Source organism: Oncorhynchus kisutch, linkage group LG14 (genome assembly GCF_002021735.2).
Source record: "Oncorhynchus kisutch isolate 150728-3 linkage group LG14, Okis_V2, whole genome shotgun sequence".
Lineage (NCBI taxonomy): Eukaryota > Metazoa > Chordata > Actinopteri > Salmoniformes > Salmonidae > Oncorhynchus > Oncorhynchus kisutch.
Window position 1 is genome coordinate 22305865 of NC_034187.2, and position 17590 is coordinate 22323454.

The 17590-nt window shown below is 43.8% G+C and overlaps 1 protein-coding gene across 1 annotated transcript in view; it reads left to right on the forward strand.

Annotated features, from left to right (window-relative positions):
* Positions 1-45: 45 nt before the first annotated feature.
* Positions 46-17590, forward strand: part of LOC109904178 (RNA helicase aquarius-like) — a 93465-nt gene continuing 75920 nt past the window's right edge. The window contains exons 1-4 of the mRNA XM_020501377.2: positions 46-214; positions 359-456; positions 1110-1277; positions 16483-16552. The gene's annotated coding sequence lies outside the window, so the exon portion shown is untranslated. The remainder of the gene's footprint in view (positions 215-358; positions 457-1109; positions 1278-16482; positions 16553-17590) is intronic.

Consider the following 17590-nt stretch of genomic DNA (forward strand, 5'->3'; position numbering starts at 1 on the left):
ATTTTTTTGTCATGTCTCTCTGTTTAATCCTTGTGTTCCAGTTTGTCTGGCTCTTCCTAAACGGAACCTGCAGTTCCTGACCCTCCACGACTGCCTGCTGAGAAACTTCAACCTGTTCCGTCTGGAGTCCACCTACGAGATCAGACATGACGTGGAGGATGTTGTGACTCGCATGAAACCATGGTGAGCAGAGAACACACACCTATAACTGATGGTAAGAAAATGTTCCCACATTTCTGTTTACTTAGAATTGATCATTTTTGCCTCACTCATAACTCAATTTCTATGACATTTTCAGGCGCTCGTAGTATGATAGTGTGGTGTTTGTGGGTTGACCTGCTGTCTTGTCATCCATTAGGCAGTCAGAGTGTGGTGTTTGGGGGCCAGCCAGGAAGTTTCAGACATCACAGCCTTCTCCATCGTGGAGGTGGCTAAGCCATCGCTGTCAACCTCAATGTACGAGACCACATCAAACACGAGTGGGAAGGCACATGGCTGTGCCATCTCTCAATCCCCTGCTCTCCCTCTCTCTTCTCTACCTTTCAGCATTCCCTCTATATACCGTCTAGTTTTCTGTCTTTTGTTCTCCTTTCTCATGCACTCTATCTCCCTCCCTCTCTCTTCGTGGATCCCACTCCCTCCCAGTAATAAAGCCTTTACAGTGGGGCAAAAAAGTATTTAGTCAGCCACCAATTGTGCAAGTTCTCCCACTTAAAAAGATGAGAGAGGCCTGTAATTTTCATCATAGGTACACTTCAACTATGACAGACAAAATGAGAAAAAAAATCCAGAAAATCACATTAGTGGATTGATTATTTTTTTAATCTGTAGATTTACTAAAGGAGTCTGCTCTTCAACACATAGCGAACCTCAGAGTGCAGGAGGATGTCAGGATAGTCTAGTGCTACCAGAATCACCCTCCCTTTCTCTCCCACCTCCATACCTCTTTTACGGGTTCACATTCTCCTTTTTGTCTTTCAGTTGAGAGGTGTGTGATGTGATTCTCCCTGTCTGCCTCCCTCATCACCCCTCCCCATTGTATAATTACAGCTTCATGTTTTAAAGATCAGCCGAGCGCTGACAGGGAGTTTTCGCTCTCCTTCTCCCAGGGCTGCGGAAGCACGACGTTTGCTTTCTGGTCACGGTGTGGCCCAATCTGCCCTTCGGCACGCGCCTCGACCGCCGCCAGCCCTTTGTGGAGCAGACAGGCCTGGCCTACGTGAGTGGCTGCGAGGTGCAGGGCATGCTGGACGACAAGGACCGCGTCATCGAGGAAGGTAGGCTGGTACACACGTGGACATCAGTACACACACAGGCGTACACACACAAAGAAGTGCATGCATACACAGACACCCACACCCCGCCTATACACACTCACAAACTCATGTCACACACCATTCTCCTCCTCCGACCCCTTAACCTCCAGCCCTTGAGGTCTAGTGGGGTTGTCATGGTGACACTCAGAGACCTGACCTGTTCTCGTTAACGTTCCATTAACCTTAGGGAAACCCATCACACCTGAATGCCTCTCAGTGTTTTATTTATTTGAATTTACTGTGGTAGAAGGGCATGACGGGCATCTCTAGACTCCAGAATACCTTGACAGCCATAGTCTCAAATTCATCCTATTGAAGCTGTGACTGGGCTTGCCATGGTTATGGCAAATCCCACCGTACCTTCTCCGCTATGTAATCTGGTTTCCGAGCTGGTCATGGGTGCACCTCAGCCACGCTCAATGTCCTAAACGATATCATAACTGCCACCGATAAAAGTACTGTGCAGCCGTATTCATTGACCTGGCCAAGGCTTTCGACTCTGTCAATCACCGCATTCTTATCGGCAGACTCAACAGCCTTGTTTCTCAAATGACTACCTCGCCTGGTTCAGATAGAGTTCAGTGTCAAATCGGAGGGCCTGTTGTCTGGACCTCTTGCAGTCTATGGGGGTGCCACAGGGTTCAATTCTCGGGCTGACTCTTTTCTCTGTATATATCAATGATGGGGCGGCAGGGTAGCCTAGGCAGGGTAGCCTAGTTAGAGCGTTGGACTAGTAACCGGAAGGTTGCAAGTTCAAATCCCCGAGCTGACAAGGTACAAATCTGTCATTCTGCCCCTGAACAGGCAGTTACCCCACTGTTCCTAGGCCGTCATTGAAAATAAGAATTTGTTCTTAACTGACTTGCCTAGTTAAATAAAGGTTAAAAGGTTAACCTTTTAACCTTGCTCTTGCTGCTGGTGATTCTCTGATCCACCTCTACCATTCTCCCTCTATTGCACCATTCTGTATACTTCTGGCCCTTCAATGCCAATCCTTCCGTTGCCTCCAACTGCTCTTAAATGCAAGTAAAACTAAATGCATGCTCTTCAACCAATCGCTGCCCGCGCCCGTCTAGCACCACTACTCTGGACGGTTCTGACTTAGAATATGTGGACAACTACAAATACCTAGGTGTCTGGTTAGACTGTAAACTCTCCACAGCCTATCTGTAAATAGCCCACCCAAATACCTCATTCCTATATTGTTATTTATTTATTTTGCTCCTTTGCACCCCAGTATCTCTACTTACACATATATCACTCCAGTGTTAATGCTAAATTGTAATAATTTCACCACTATGGCCTATTTATTGCCTTACCCCCCACTACATTTGCACACACTGTATTTAGACTTTTCTATTGTGTTATTGACTGTACGTTTGTTTATCCCATGTGTAACTCTGTGTTTGTGTCCCACTGCTTTGCTTTATCTTGGCCATTTCGCAGTTTGAAATTTGAGAACTTGGTCTCAACTGGCCTACCTAGTTAAATAAAGGTCAAATAAAAAAATTATATCCCCTGTGGTTTGGCTTTCAAATGAGACTTTCAGTCATGATACTGCTCAATGTGGATCCCAAGGTCAGTTTTGCATTTCCCCTGTCATTGTAGGTGGGTTAGCTGGTCCTAGATCTGTAGGTGGGTTAGCTGGTCCTAGATCTGTAGGTGGGTTAGCTGGTCCTAGATCTGTAGGTGGGTTAGCTGGTCCTAGATATGTAGGTGGGTTAGCTGGTCCTAGATCTGTAGGTGGGTTAGCTGGTCCTACTGTAGATCTGTATGGGTTAGCTGGTCGTAGATCTGTATGGGTCAGCTGGTCCTAGATCGGTAGGTGGGTTAGCAAGTCTTAGATCTGTAGGGGGGTCAGCTGGCCCTAGATCTGTAGGTGGGTTAGCTGGTCCTTGATTTGTAGGTGGGTTAGCTGGTCCTAGATATGTTGGTGGGTTAGCTGGTCCTGGATCTGTAGGTGGGTTAGCTGGTCCTGGATCTGTTGGTGGGTTAGCTGGTCCTAGATATGTTGGTGGGTTAGCTGGTCCTAGATATTTTGGTGGGTTAGCTGGTCCTAGGTCTGTAAGTGGGTTAGCTGGTCCTACATCTGCACAGGCAACTTGTACCCAGAATCTTCCTCTTCCACCAGCAGAGCTCAGAGACGTTTATTGGCATGGATATAATATCAGGTTAACCTCCAGACATGGTATACTAAGTGTTCCTTCCCCCTATGTGAACATGTGGCAGTGTGTACCTCTACCAAAGCACTATGTCCCCTCGCTTCTCCTCTCCATATTCCCACGTTATTAAAAATGTAGCAAGTGGTGCTAACTGGACCAGGGTGTATGTAGTAATGAATCTAACTCTGTTGTCTAGCGCTGTTTAAACTTTGATGCCCACAGGGCCGAGCCAGAGACGATCATGTCACCTGTATCGCCAGGCGCTTTGTGTGAAGTGGCACGATTTCGATGTATTTATTCATCCTCCATTTACTCAGCAACCCCATTGAGATTTAAAAGCTATTATATAAAGTTTTCTTTTGGCCTGGCCATACTTGTTATAAGCTGTGAAACTAGATAAAGTAAAGCTGGATTGAGCTCAAAGAAACAAACACCTCAATCTGATTTTGGCTACTTTTCTCTACTGGTTACCTGCCTGGCTACCTGCATGCCTGGTTACCTGCCTGGCTACCTACCCAGCTGCCTCGCTACCTGCCAACTTGCCTGCCTGGCTACCTACCTGCTTAGCTCTTCACAGACAGCTGTCCTCAGCCCTTTATCCCAGTAGGTTTAGTGCCCTTCTTCAACCCACTCATCCGTCAATCGCACCACACTCGTTTTAGCAGAGCAGATTTAAAGGAAATGCATGGGACAAGAGCCACCTGGCTTGAGTTTCACCACCAGGGCACTGCACAATGGCATCATGCGAGAACCCCATTTTAAATGTTTGTGAAACGCGAGACTCACACACAGGTGCTTCAGAGGCTTCCAATGGGAATCAGTCTAAAGCCTCTGGCCTGTGTGTGTGAGAGGCATGAGAATGTAATGCGTCTTGGTGCTGAGATGGGAGATGCGTTGTCTGGACCAGGATTTGAGAGCTTAGCTGTCTTGGGGACCAGGGAAGATGCCCTAGGATTTATGAAATTAGAGGCATATAATGTCTTCTAAAATGGGCTGGCTTTTGGGGGGGGGGGGGGGGGGCTGGCCAATGTAGCTAATGTTTCTCTCATTTATTTTGTCTCTCTTGCTCCCTCTTTTGCACTCCTCTATCACTCTCTGTATGTTCGTGTCCTTGGTTGTTATATAAGCAATGAACATTCCCAGGCTCATATACCCACCACACATCTTTAGTATCTACTAGTGGTCTATTGGGTAGTATACACTATTCTTGAGAATGAATTCAACCTCATTGTATTTATATTCTGCCGTTAGTTGAGTTGCATGTCACACGATCACTAACGGACATAATCCTTTTGACACGTACATTTGGATAAGCACGCTTGCTTCATGTTGGTGCTAGCAAGCAGGCTAGGTAGTGCTATATATCAAATAAAATTGTATTTGTCACATACACATGGTTAGCAGATGTTAATGCAAGGATAGCAAAATGCTTGTGCTTCTAGTTCCGACCATGCAGTAATATCTAACAAGTAATCAAACAATTTCACCACAACTACCTTATACACACAAGTATAAAGGAATGAATAAGAATATTTACATACAAATATATATGGATGAGCGATGGCAGAATGGCATAGGCAAGATGCAGTAGATGATATAGAGTACAGTATATACATATTAGATGAGTAATGTAGGGTATGTAAACATTATATAAAGTGGCATTGTTTAAAGTGGCAAGTGATACATTTATTACATCCAATTTTTAATTATTAAAGTGGCTAGAGATTTGAGTCAGTATGTTGGCAGCAGCAACTCAATGTTAGTGATGGCTGTTTAACAGTCTCATGGCCTTGAGATAGAAGCTGTTTTTCAGTCTCTCAGTCCCGCTTTGATGCGCTATGGAGATAGCGGGGTGAACAGGCAGTGGCTCGGGTGGTTGTTGTCCTTGATGATCTTTATGGCCTTCCTGTGACATCGGGTGGTGTAGGTTGTCCCGGAGGGCAGGTAGTTTGCCCCCGGTGATGTGTTGTGCAGACCTCACTACCCTCTGGAAAGCCTTGCATTTGAGGGCGGAGCAGTTGCCGTACCAGGCGGTGATGCAGCCCGACAGGATGCTCTCGATTGTGCATCTGTAAAAGTTTGAGTATTTTCGGTGACAATACGAATTTCTTCAGCCTCCTGAGGTTGACGAGGTGCTGCTGCGCCTTCTTCACCATGCTGTCTGTGTGGGTGGACCATTTCAGTTTTTCTGTGATGTGTAAGCCAAGGAACTTAAAACTTTCCACCTTCTCCACTACTGTCCCCTCGATGTGGATGGGGGGGTGCTCCCTCTGCTGCTTCCTGAAGTCCACGATCATCTCCTTTGATTCGTTGGCATTGAGTGGGAGGTTATTTTCCTGACACCACACTCCGAGGGCCCTCACCTCCTCCCTGTATGCCGTCTCGTCGTTGTTGGTAATCAAGCCTACCACTGTAGTGTAGTCTGCAAACTTCATGATTGAGTTGGAGGCGTGCATGGCCACTCAGTCCTGGGTGAACAGGGAATACAGGAGAGGGCTGAGAACGCACCCTTGTGGGGCCCCAGTGTTGAGGATCAGCGGGGTGGAGATGTTGTTTCCTACCCTCACCATTTAGGGGCAGCCCGTCAGGAAGTCCAGAACCCAGTTGCACAGGGTGGGGTCGAGACCCAGGGTCTCGAGCTTAATGATGAGTGTGGAGGGTACTATGGTGTTAAATGCTGAGCTGCAGTTGATGAACAGCATTCTTACATAGGTATTCCTCTTGTCCATATCCCAGTCCAGGGCAGTGTGCAGTGTGATTTAAAAAAAATATATATATTTACCTTTATTTAACTAGGCAAGTCAGTTAAGAACTAATTCTTATTTTCAATGACGGCCTAGGAACAGTGGGTTAACTGACTGTTCAGGGGCAGAACGACAGATTTGTACCTCGTCAGCTTGGGGATTTGAACTTGCAACCTTTCGGTTACTAGTCCAACGTTCTAACCACTAGGCTACCCTGTCGCCCCGATTGCGTCGTCTGTGGACCTATTGGGGCGGTATGCAAATTGGAGTGGGTATAGGGTGTCAGGTAGGGTGGAGGTGATATGGTCCTTGACTTGTCTCTAAAAGCACTTCGTGATGACTGAAGTGACTGCTACAGGGCGATAGTCATTTAGCTCAGTTACCTTAGCTTTCTTGGGAACAGGAACAATGGTGGCCATCTTGAAGCATGTGGGAACAGCAGACTGGGATAAGGATTGATTGAATATGTCCATAAACACACCAGTCAGCTGGTGTGTGCATGCTCTGAGGACGCGGCTAGAGATGCCGCCTGGGCCGGCAGCCTTGCTAGGGTTAACACATTTAAATGTTTTACTCACGTTGTCTGCAGTGAAGGAGATGCATGTTTTTAGTTTTTTTATTTCACCTTTATTTAACCAGGTAGGCTAGTTGAGTTAAAAAGTTCTCATTTGCAACTGCGACCTGGCCAAGATAAAGCATAGCAGTGTGAACCGACAACAACACAGAGTTACACATGGAGTAAACAATTAACAAGTCAATAACACATTGTGTGCAAAAGGCATGAGGAGGTAGGCAAATAATTAAAATTTTGCAGATTAACACTGGAGTGATAAATGATCAGATGGTCATGTACAGGTAGAGATATTGGTGTGCAAAAGAGAAGAAAAGTAAGCAGTTTTGGTAGCGGACCGTGTCGGTGGCACTGTATTGTCCTCAAAGCGAGCAAAGAAGTTGTTTAGTTTGTCTGTGAGCAAAACTTTGTGGTCCGCGATGAGGCTGGTTTTCTTTTTGTAATCCCTGATTGACTTTAGACCCTGCAACATAAATCTTGTCTGAGCCGTTGATTTGCGACTCTACTTTGTCTCTATACTGACGCATAGCTTGTTTGATTGCCTTGCTGAGGGAATAGCTAAACTGTTTGTATTCGGTCCTGTTCCCGGTCGCCTTGCCCTGATTTAAAAGCAGTGGTTCGCTTTCAGTTTTGCGTGAATGCTGCCATCAATCCACGGTTTCTGGTTGGAAGGTTTTAATAGTCGCTGTGGGTCCAACATCACTGATGCACTTGCTAATAAACTCGCTCACTGAATCAGCGTATTCATCAATGTTATTGTCCGACGCTATGCGGAACAGATCCCAGTCCACATGATCGAAGCAATCTTGAAACAGGGAATCCGATTGGTCGGACCAGCGTTGAACAGACCTGAGCACGGGCGTTTCCTGTTTTAGTTTCTGGCTATAGGCTGGGAGCAACCGAATGGAGTCGTGGTCAGATTTTCCGAAAGGAGGGTGTGGGAGGGCTTTGTATGCATCGTGGAAGTTAGAATAACAATGATCCAAAGTTTTGCCAGTCCGGGTCGTGCATTCGATATGCTGATAACATTTAGGGATCCTTGTTTTCAGATTAGCCTTGTCAAAATCCACAGCTACAATAAATGCAGCCTCAGGATATGTGGTTTCCAGTTTACATAGAGTCCAATGAAGTTCTTTCAGGGCCGTCGATGTGTCTGCTTATGGTGGGAAATGCACAACTCTGATTATAATCAAAGAGAATTCTCTTGGTAGATAATGCGGTCGGCATTTGATTGTAAGGAATTCTAGGTCAGATGAACACTTGATGTCACGAGACTCGACATTGGCGAGTAGTATGTTCAGGAGTGCTGCGCGATATGCCCGTCTACGGAGCATGACCCAAAGACACCTTCTGCGGCGCCGTTGTTTTGGGTCGCCGGTTGGGATCCGATCCATTGTCCTGGGTGGTGGACCAAACAGAGGATCCGCTTCGGGAAAGTCGTATTCCTGGTTGAAATGTTGGTGAGTTGACATTGCTCTTATATCCAATAGTTCCTACCGGCTGTGTGTAATAAAACTTAAGATTTCCTGGGGTAACAGTGTAAGAAATAATACATTAAAAAAACTAAATACTGCATAGTTTCCTGAGAACGCGAAGCGAGGCGGCCATCTCTGTCGGCGCCGGAAGTGTATCAACAGCCAATCCAGTAGGGGCTGAAAACTATAGTGTGCTTCGATTTGGTCAATCACAACATGATGTCGCAGAGTATTGAATTAAGTTCAGCTTAAGTTCAGCTTCCCTGTTCAAGTCCCTCACCCATGCTCGCATCGCCCAATGGTTGCATCGCCCAACGGTCCCCCCGCCCACTTTGCGTTCTTCATGAATGCACTTCCGTTGTTTCATCACCCCCAATGTTCTATGTGGATCTCTTGTGGAAACGTAGCATAACAGATTCTGCTTTGCATTCCCCCCAAACCATATAACACTGGCTGACTGTAGATACCGAGTGATTATATACACGGAGTGTGTAAAACCCCTTCCTAATATTGAATTGCACCCCCCTTTGCCCTCAGAAAAGCCTCAATTCGTCGGGGCATAGACTACAAGGTGTTATAACCATTCCAAAGGGGTGCTGGCCCATGCTTCCCGCAGATGTGTCAAGTTGGCTGGATGTCCTTTTGGGAGGTGAACCATTCTTGATATCAATGGGAAACTGTTAAGTGTGAAAAACCCAGCTGTTTTGCTGGCACCTACTACCATAACCTGTTCAAAGGCACTTTGACAACAATATTTTGTTTTGCACATTCACCCTCTGAATGGCACACACATACAATCCATGTCTCAAGGCTTGAAAATCCTTCATAAAAAACGATCTCCTCCCCTTCATCTACGCTGATTTGAAGTGGATTTAACAGGTGACATCAATAAGGGATCATAGCATTCACCTGGTCAGTCTGTCATGGCAGGTGTCTTGTACAGTCGGTGTAAGTAGTTCTTAAAAAATGCTTAAAATTTTTTTTGAATGAGGACTAAAATCAATAGCTTCAAATATTAAACCTTTAAAATTAACAATCGTGTCATATTTTTGTTGAAAACACTTTTTATCTACTATCCTATTCCTGCTGGAAATGAAGAGGTACAATTTGCCTTTGTGCAATCTTTACCATAGTGTACTACAATCCTTGACCAGGACGTTCAGAGTGTGGCTGAACCCTAACCAGTACCAGTAGGACATGACCGACAGCATCCAGAACGGCACTGAGGACCCCTATGAGTCCTTCAACATCATCATGAGACGCAAACCCAAGGAGAACAACTTCAAGGCTAGTGGGGGGACTGTATTACTGCACATTAAACATGGCCCAGTTTGGTATTTACACTCCCTCTCGCTATATCCCTACCTCCATCCCTTCTTCCTTTTCATACTACCTCTCACCTTCCACCCATCCTTTGTTTCCTTCCTCTTTCCCTTCCCTCATTCCTCCCTTTATTTGAGCACAGCCCCCAGGCTTCGATTTTCCCTACTCCACCCCACCCCTGGGTGATCAATCACTGACTGGTCCCGCTGGGTCTGGGAGCTGAGAGCCTTGGGGTGATCTAGGATTACCACCAGCTCAAGGCCCCTGATTTCCCCCCCCACCCTTGCCGTCGATTTCATGTGCAAACAAGCTAGGGCTGCACAATTTATTGAATGTGCATTGGAATTGCGTTGAGTGTACAAAACATATACATTGAGTGTCCAAAACATTAGGAACACTTTCTTTTTTTTGCTTTCAGAACAGCCTCAATTCATCAGGGCGTGGACTCTACAAGTTCCACAAGGCTGACTCCATTGCTTCCCACAGTTGTCATGTTGGCTGGATGTCTCTTGGTTGGTGGACCATTCTTGATATACACTTGATATAAACTGTTGAGAATGGAAAACCCCCTGCAGCATTCTTGATATACACTTGATATAAACTGTTGAGAATGGAAAACCCCCTGCAGCATTCTTGACACACTCAAACCTGGCACCTACTACCATACCCCGTTCAAAGGCACTTCAATCTTTTGTTTTGCCCATTCACCCTCTGAATGGCACACACACAATCCATGTCTCAATTGTCTCAAGGCTTAAAAATCCTTCTTTAACCTGTCTCCTCCCCTTCATCTACACTGATTGAAGTGGATTTAACAGGTTACATCAGTAAGGGATCATAGCTTTCACCTTGTCAGTCTGTCATGGAAAAAGCAGGTTTTCCTAATGTTTTGTACATTTGCTCTATGTGAAATATCCATATCGCAAGAGATACATATTTTTGCGATATTTTAAAACGTGTAACGTCCGTTTTCATAGTTTACTCCTCTTGCTGTCTCTCTGCCTTTCTCCTACAGGCTGCTTCCCCACGCACACCAAGTCCCGCCCCCTGTCACTCATTCAAGCATGGCAGCGGTTATCACTGTAAATTCACTCTGCATATAATACATGTACAGTCAACTGTAAACAATAACGATTCTACTTTCCACTTTGCTTCCTAATATAAATCAATGTTTTCTTTATTATACTATTATTTTATCTTGCTATCTGCAAAATGCGTGTTAGTCTTAGCAAGCTGCACATGTCCAAGAATGTTTGCATTAGCCACTAATGCTAACTAGCTAACTGAGAGGGCAAATCTGGCTAGCAAACTGTGTAGGTTGATGAGGGGGGGAAAAAACAATTGAATCAATTTTAAAATAAGGCTGTAACGTAACAAAATGTGGAAAAAGTCAAGGGGTCTGAATACTTTCCGAATGCACTATATATATCATCATGTCTGTGGACCATTGAGTGGCTGCTGCCAACACACTGACTCAACTCCAGCCACTTTAATTTAAAAAAAATGTTTACTAGGCAAGTCAGTTAAGAACAAATTCTTATTTTCAATGATGGCCTAGGAACAGTGGGTTAACTGCCTGTTCAGGGGCAGAATGACAGATTTGTACCTTGTCAGCTTGGGGATTCGAACTTGCAACCTTTCGGTTACTAGTCCAACGCTCTATCCACTAGGCAACCCTGCCGCCACAGGTGGGAATGTGGGAATTGATGGGAAAATGATGTAAAATATATCACTAGCCATTTTTTTTTTTTTTTTCACCTTTATTTAACCAGGTAGGCTAGTTGAGAACAAGTTCTCATTTGCAACTGCGACCTGGCCAAGATAAAGCATAGCAGTGTGAGCAGACAACAAAGAGTTACACATGGAGTAAACAGTCAATAACACAGTAGAAAACAAAGGGGGAGTCTATATACAATGTGTGCAAAAGGCATGAGGAGGTAGGCAAATAATTACAATTTTGCAGATTAACACTGGAGTGATGAATGATCAGATGGTCATGTACAGGTAGAGATATTGGTGTGCAAAAGAGCAGAAAAGTAAATAAATAAAAACAGTATGGGGATGAGGTAGGTGAAAAAGGGTGGGCTATTTACCAATAGACTATGTACAGCTGCAGCGATCGGTTAGCTGCTCAGATAGCAGATGTTTGAAGTTGGTGAGGGAGATAAAAGTCTCCAACTTCAGCAATTTTTGCAATTCGTTCCAGTCACAGGCAGCAGAGTACTGGAACGAAAGGCGGCCAAATGAGGTGTTGGCTTTAGGGATGATCAGTGAGATACACCTGCTGGAGCGCGTGCTACGGATGGGTGTTGCCATCGTGACCAGTGAGCTGAGATAAGGCGGAGCTTTACCTAGCATGGACTTGTAGATGACCTGGAGCCAGTGGGTCTGGCGACGAATATGTAGCGAGGGCCAGCCGACTAGAGCATACAAGTCGCAGTGGTGGGTGGTATAAGGTGCTTTAGTGACAAAACGGATGGCACTGTGATAAACTGCATCCAGTTTGCTGAGTAGCCACTTTAAACAATGCTACCTAATATAATGTTTACATACCCTACATTATTCATCTCATATGTATATGTATAGACTGTACTCTATATCATCTACTGCATCTTTATGTAATACATGTATCACTAGCCACTTTAACTATGCCACTTGTTTACATACTCATCTCATATGTATATACTGTACTCAATACCATCTACTGTATCTTGCATATGCCGCTCTGTACCATCACTCATTCATATATCTTTATGTACATATTCTTTATCCCCTTACACTTGTGTCTATAAGGTAGTAGTTTTGGAATTGTTAGCTAGATTACTTGTTGGTTATTACTGCATTGTCGGAACTAGAAGCACAAGCATTTCGCTACACTCGCATTAACATCTGCTAACCATGTGTATGTGACAAATAAAATTTGATTTGATTTTGTTTGTACTATGGCATGTTCTGAATCAGAGAGGAATAACTAAGCATATTCTAAAGTTGTTGACCTAATATAACACCTATTCAATTCTAGCTGTTGTGCCCGGGAAACACAGACCAACATTTTGGTTCCTACCCTGTCACAACAAACTCCTCCCTGGCTTTTTAATCTGTTGTTATGCCAAACACTGTATTTCAACTATATCATTAGAATAATCATTATATTTCTATTTTTCCACCGATCACCCAAGTGGTTTGAAAATATTGCAAATCACAATCGCAGTAAAAAACACACAATTAGATGTTTTCCCATATTGTGCAGTCCTAACACAAGCTCCTTACTGTCATTTCAAAATTACATCAATGCTTGAAGAAATATGTTTTGTTTTACATTTCACAAAATTAAATGAAAAGGAAGATGTTGCTCAAGAATTTGACACACAGGAAGGATATCACATAGTTCAACACTCATTAAAATGTGATTGACATGTAGGCAAGTCCCTCTTTTCACATTTGATCAGATTTTGGTACATATTAAAACTTCTTAAGACTAGGGGGCAGTATTCAGAAGTTTGCGTGACTGAGTTGCCCAAAGTAAACCGCCTGTTGCGTTTGTTACGCCGTAAACGCCTGTTACGTTTACGCCTGTAAACCGCATGTTAGGATATGTATATGCATGGTAGTATTGGATAGAAAACACTCAAGTTTCTAAAAATGTTCAGCCCACCATTGATTCCTATGGCTGTCATTTTTAATATGAAAGCAATACCTCCCAGATTGCAGTTCCTAGGGCTTCCACTAGATATATATATATATACAGTGGGGCAAGAAACTATTCTCAGCCATCTATTGTGCAAGTTCTCCCACTTAAAAAGATGAGAGAGGCCTGTAATTTCATCATAGGTACACTTCAACTATGAATGACAAAATGAGAAAAAGAAATCCAGAAAATCACATTGTAGGATTTTTAATGAATTTATTTGCAAATTATGGTGGTAAATAAGTATTTGGTCAATAACAAAAGTTTATCTCAATACTTTGTTATATACCCTTTATTGGCAATGACAGAGGTCAAACGTTTTCTGTAAGTCTTCACAAGGTTTTCACACACTGTTGCTGGTATTTTGGCCCATTCCTCCATGCAGATCTCCTCTAGAGCAGTGATGTTTTGTGGATGTTGCTGGGCAACACGGACTTTCAACTCCCTCCAAAGATTTTCTATGGGGTTGAGATCTTGAGACTGGCTAGGCCACTCCAGGACCTTAATGCTTCTGACGAAGCCACTCCTTTGTTGCCCGGGCGTTGTGTTTGGGATCATTGTCATGCTGAAAGACCCAGCCACATTTCATCCTCAATGCCCTTGCTGATGGTAGGCTTTGTTACTTTGGTCCCAGCTCTCTGCAGGTCATTCACTAGGTCCCCCCGTGTGGTTCTGGGATTTTTGCTCACCGTTCTTGTGATTATTTTGACCCCACGGGGTGAGATCTTGCGTGGAGCCCCAGATCGAGGTAGATTATCAGTGGTCTTGTATGTCTTCCATTTCCTAATATTTGCTCCCACAGTTGATTTCTTCAAACCAAGCTGCTTACCTATTGCAGATTCAGTCTTCCCAGCCTGATGCAGGTCTTCAATTTTGTTTCTGGTGTCTTTGACAGCTCTTTGGTCTTGGCCATAGTGGAGTTTGGAGTGTGACTGTTTGAGGTTGTGGACAGGTGTCTTCAATACTGATAACAAGTTCAAACAGGTGCCATTAATACAGGTAATGAGTGGAGGACAGAGGAGCCTCTTAAAGAAGAAGTTACAGGTCTGTGAGAGCCAGAAATCTTGCTTGTTTGTAGGTGACCAAATACTTATTTTCCACCATAATTTGCAAATAAATTAAATTTTTCTGTCACAGTTGAAGTGTACCTATGACAAATTACAGGCCTCTCTCATCTTTTTAAGTGGGAGAACTTAACTAACTAAATACTGACTAAATACTTTTTTGCCCCACTGTATGTCTCCATGAAGTCTGTCGATCCAGACTATCTGTCCAAACCTGCTATACCTTGACCTGTGAACCCCCCCCCCCCCCCTCTAGCCTAGTGTCTGCCTGTAGACATGTTGTTTCCTACCAGCCCTGATCACTTAGCTTCAGTGTTTTATTTCCCATATACAGTACCTTGCGAAAGTATTCGGCCCCCTTGAACTTTGCGACCTTTTGCCACATTTCAGGCTTCAAACATAAAGATATAAAACTGTATTTTTTTGTGAAGAATCAACAACAAGTGGGACACAATCATGAAGTGGAACGACATTTATTGGCTATTTCAAACTTTTTTAACAAATCAAAAACTGAAAAATTGGGCGTGCAAAATTATTCAGCCCCTTTACTTTCAGTGCAGCAAACTCTCTTCAGAAGTTCAGTGACGATCTCTGAATGATCCAATGTTGACCTAAATGACTAATGATGATAAATACAATCCACCTGTGTGTAATCAAGTCTCCGTATAAATGCACCTGCACTGTGATAGTCTCAGAGGTCCGTTAAAAGCGCAGAGAGCATCATGTAGAACAAGGAACACACCAGGCAGGTCCGAGATACTGTTGTGAAGAAGTTTAAAGCCGGATTTGGATACAAAAAGATTTCCCAAGCTTTAAACATCCCAAGGAGCACTGTGCAAGCGATAATATTGAAATGGAAGGAATATCAGACAACTGCAAATCTACCAAGACCTGGCCGTCCCTCTAAACTTTCAGCTCATACAAGGAGAAGACTGATCAGAGATGCAGCCAAGAGGCCCATGATCACTCTGGATGAACTGCAGAGATCTACAGCTGAGGTGGGAGACTCTGTCCATAGGACAACAATCAGTCGTATATTGCACAAATCTGGCCTTTATGGAAGAGTGGAAAGAAGAAAGCCATTTCTTAAAGATATCCATAAAAAGTGTCATTTAAAGTTTGCCACAAGCCACCTGGGAGACACACCAAACATGTGGAAGAAGGTGCTCTGGTCAGATGAAACCAAAATTGAACTTTTTGGCAACAATGCAAAACGTTATGTTTGGCGTAAAAGCAACACAGCTCATCACCCTGAACACACCATCCCCACTGTCAAACATGGTGGTGGCAGCATCATGGTTTGGGCCTGCTTTTCTTCAGCAGGGACAGGGAAGATGGTTAAAATTGATGGGAAGATGGATGGAGCCAAATACAGGACCATTCTGGAAGAAAACCTGATGGAGTCTACAAAAGACCTGAGACTGGGACGGAGATTTGTCTTCCAACAAGACAATGATCCAAAACATAAAGCAAAATCTACAATGGAATGGTTCAAAAATAAACATATCCAGGTGTTAGAATGGCCAAGTCAAAGTCCAGACCTGAATCCAATCGAGAATCTGTGGAAAGAACTGAAAACTGCTGTTTACAAATGCTCTCCATCCAACCTCACTGAGCTCGAGCTGTTTTGCAAGGAGGAATGGGAAAAAATGTCAGTCTCTTGATGTGAAAAACTGATAGAGACATACCCCAAGCGACTTACAGCTGTAATCGCAGCAAAAGGTGGCGCTACAAAGTATTAACTTAATTAAGGGGGCTGAATAATTTTGCACGCCCAATTTTTCAGTTTTTGATTTGTTAAAAAAGTTTGAAATATCCAATAAATGTCCTTCCACTTCATGATTGTGTCCCACTTGTTGTTGATTCTTCACAAAAAAATAGTTTTATATCTTTATGTTTGAAGCCTGAAATGTGGCAAAAGGTCGCAAAGTTCAAGGGGGTGGAATACTTTCGCAAGGCACTGTATATATATATATATATATATATATATATATATATATAAATAAACAAATACAGATTGATACTTGGAGTCAAAGTATCGAAATATTGTTGAAAACAGCTATTGTTTTGCTTCTCAAGCTTTCAACATGTTCCTTAAAATTCTCTAACCATGAGTGATAACTTTGTGTGTTTGAACAGAAATACCATCCAGTTTACACCAACTCAGATTGAGGCCATCCATGCTGGGATGCAGCCTGAACCCACTATGGTAAGAACATTTACTGTCTTATGTTTACCTCTTGTCTGCTACTTACATTTTTATGCTAATACAATAAACTGAACTCATACTGGCCATAGAACCATTGACGATATTGATTTTCATTATTTAAGATGTGGTCAAGATCAAACATCTTGTCTGGTAAAAAAACATTTAAATGTTTTTTGACTACGGACAGCATTAAAAGTTTGAGCCACAGCTGAAGTCTCCTATCCATTGGCTCGTTAGTTATACTGTGCTTTTCAATCACTCATAGCCCAGAGTGGGTTGTTGGCTACCTATGACAGGTGTATTATTGGCCCTGGCTTCTTGAAGAGCTGAGGATTTGTAACTACTCTTTCTGACGCAGGGGACTGGCTAGGACCTTCCCTCAGACACTAGTAATGTGGAGTTATTTAGCATTCCATTCCTCCTCACTCCTGCAGATCTCAGTCAGGCCCTCTTAGTGAATTACTGCCCTGAAAGCCCCTCCACTAAATTAAATGGTGACGATGGAGCGCGCACACACACACACACACACACACACACACACACACACACACACACACACACACAACTGCCTCGCAAACACACAGCCTCTCATCCACAGAAACACACACATTCACTAACACACACACAGCTGCCTTGCTTTGATGAAGCTCATTCCTGGCCTGGTGACTCGTAGCTGGCAGAGGGATCTGTCTGTTATTTATTGGGTGACTGCTGGGGAGTAAATATGGCAGCATGGCTATCAGCACAGTCGTAAAACAACTCTACACACACACACAAACCACTCACTGGCATGTGTCGGGACAATCGTTAGCAGCCAAGGCAGCCTCCCAGTCCCAGGCTTCTCCTATCGTCTTGAGCTGTTTATATGTGTTATTCTGTGTTTGGGTCTGTAGTGTATAAAGTGGACTGGCTTTTGAGACTTACCTGAGGTGTGATGTGGCTAAATGAATATACCATCAAGTAAACTCCATTCCAAGTTTTAGCCTCCACTAGTCTGTGAGCAACTTCTGCCCTGGAAAAGCACTGATGAAAATGGAA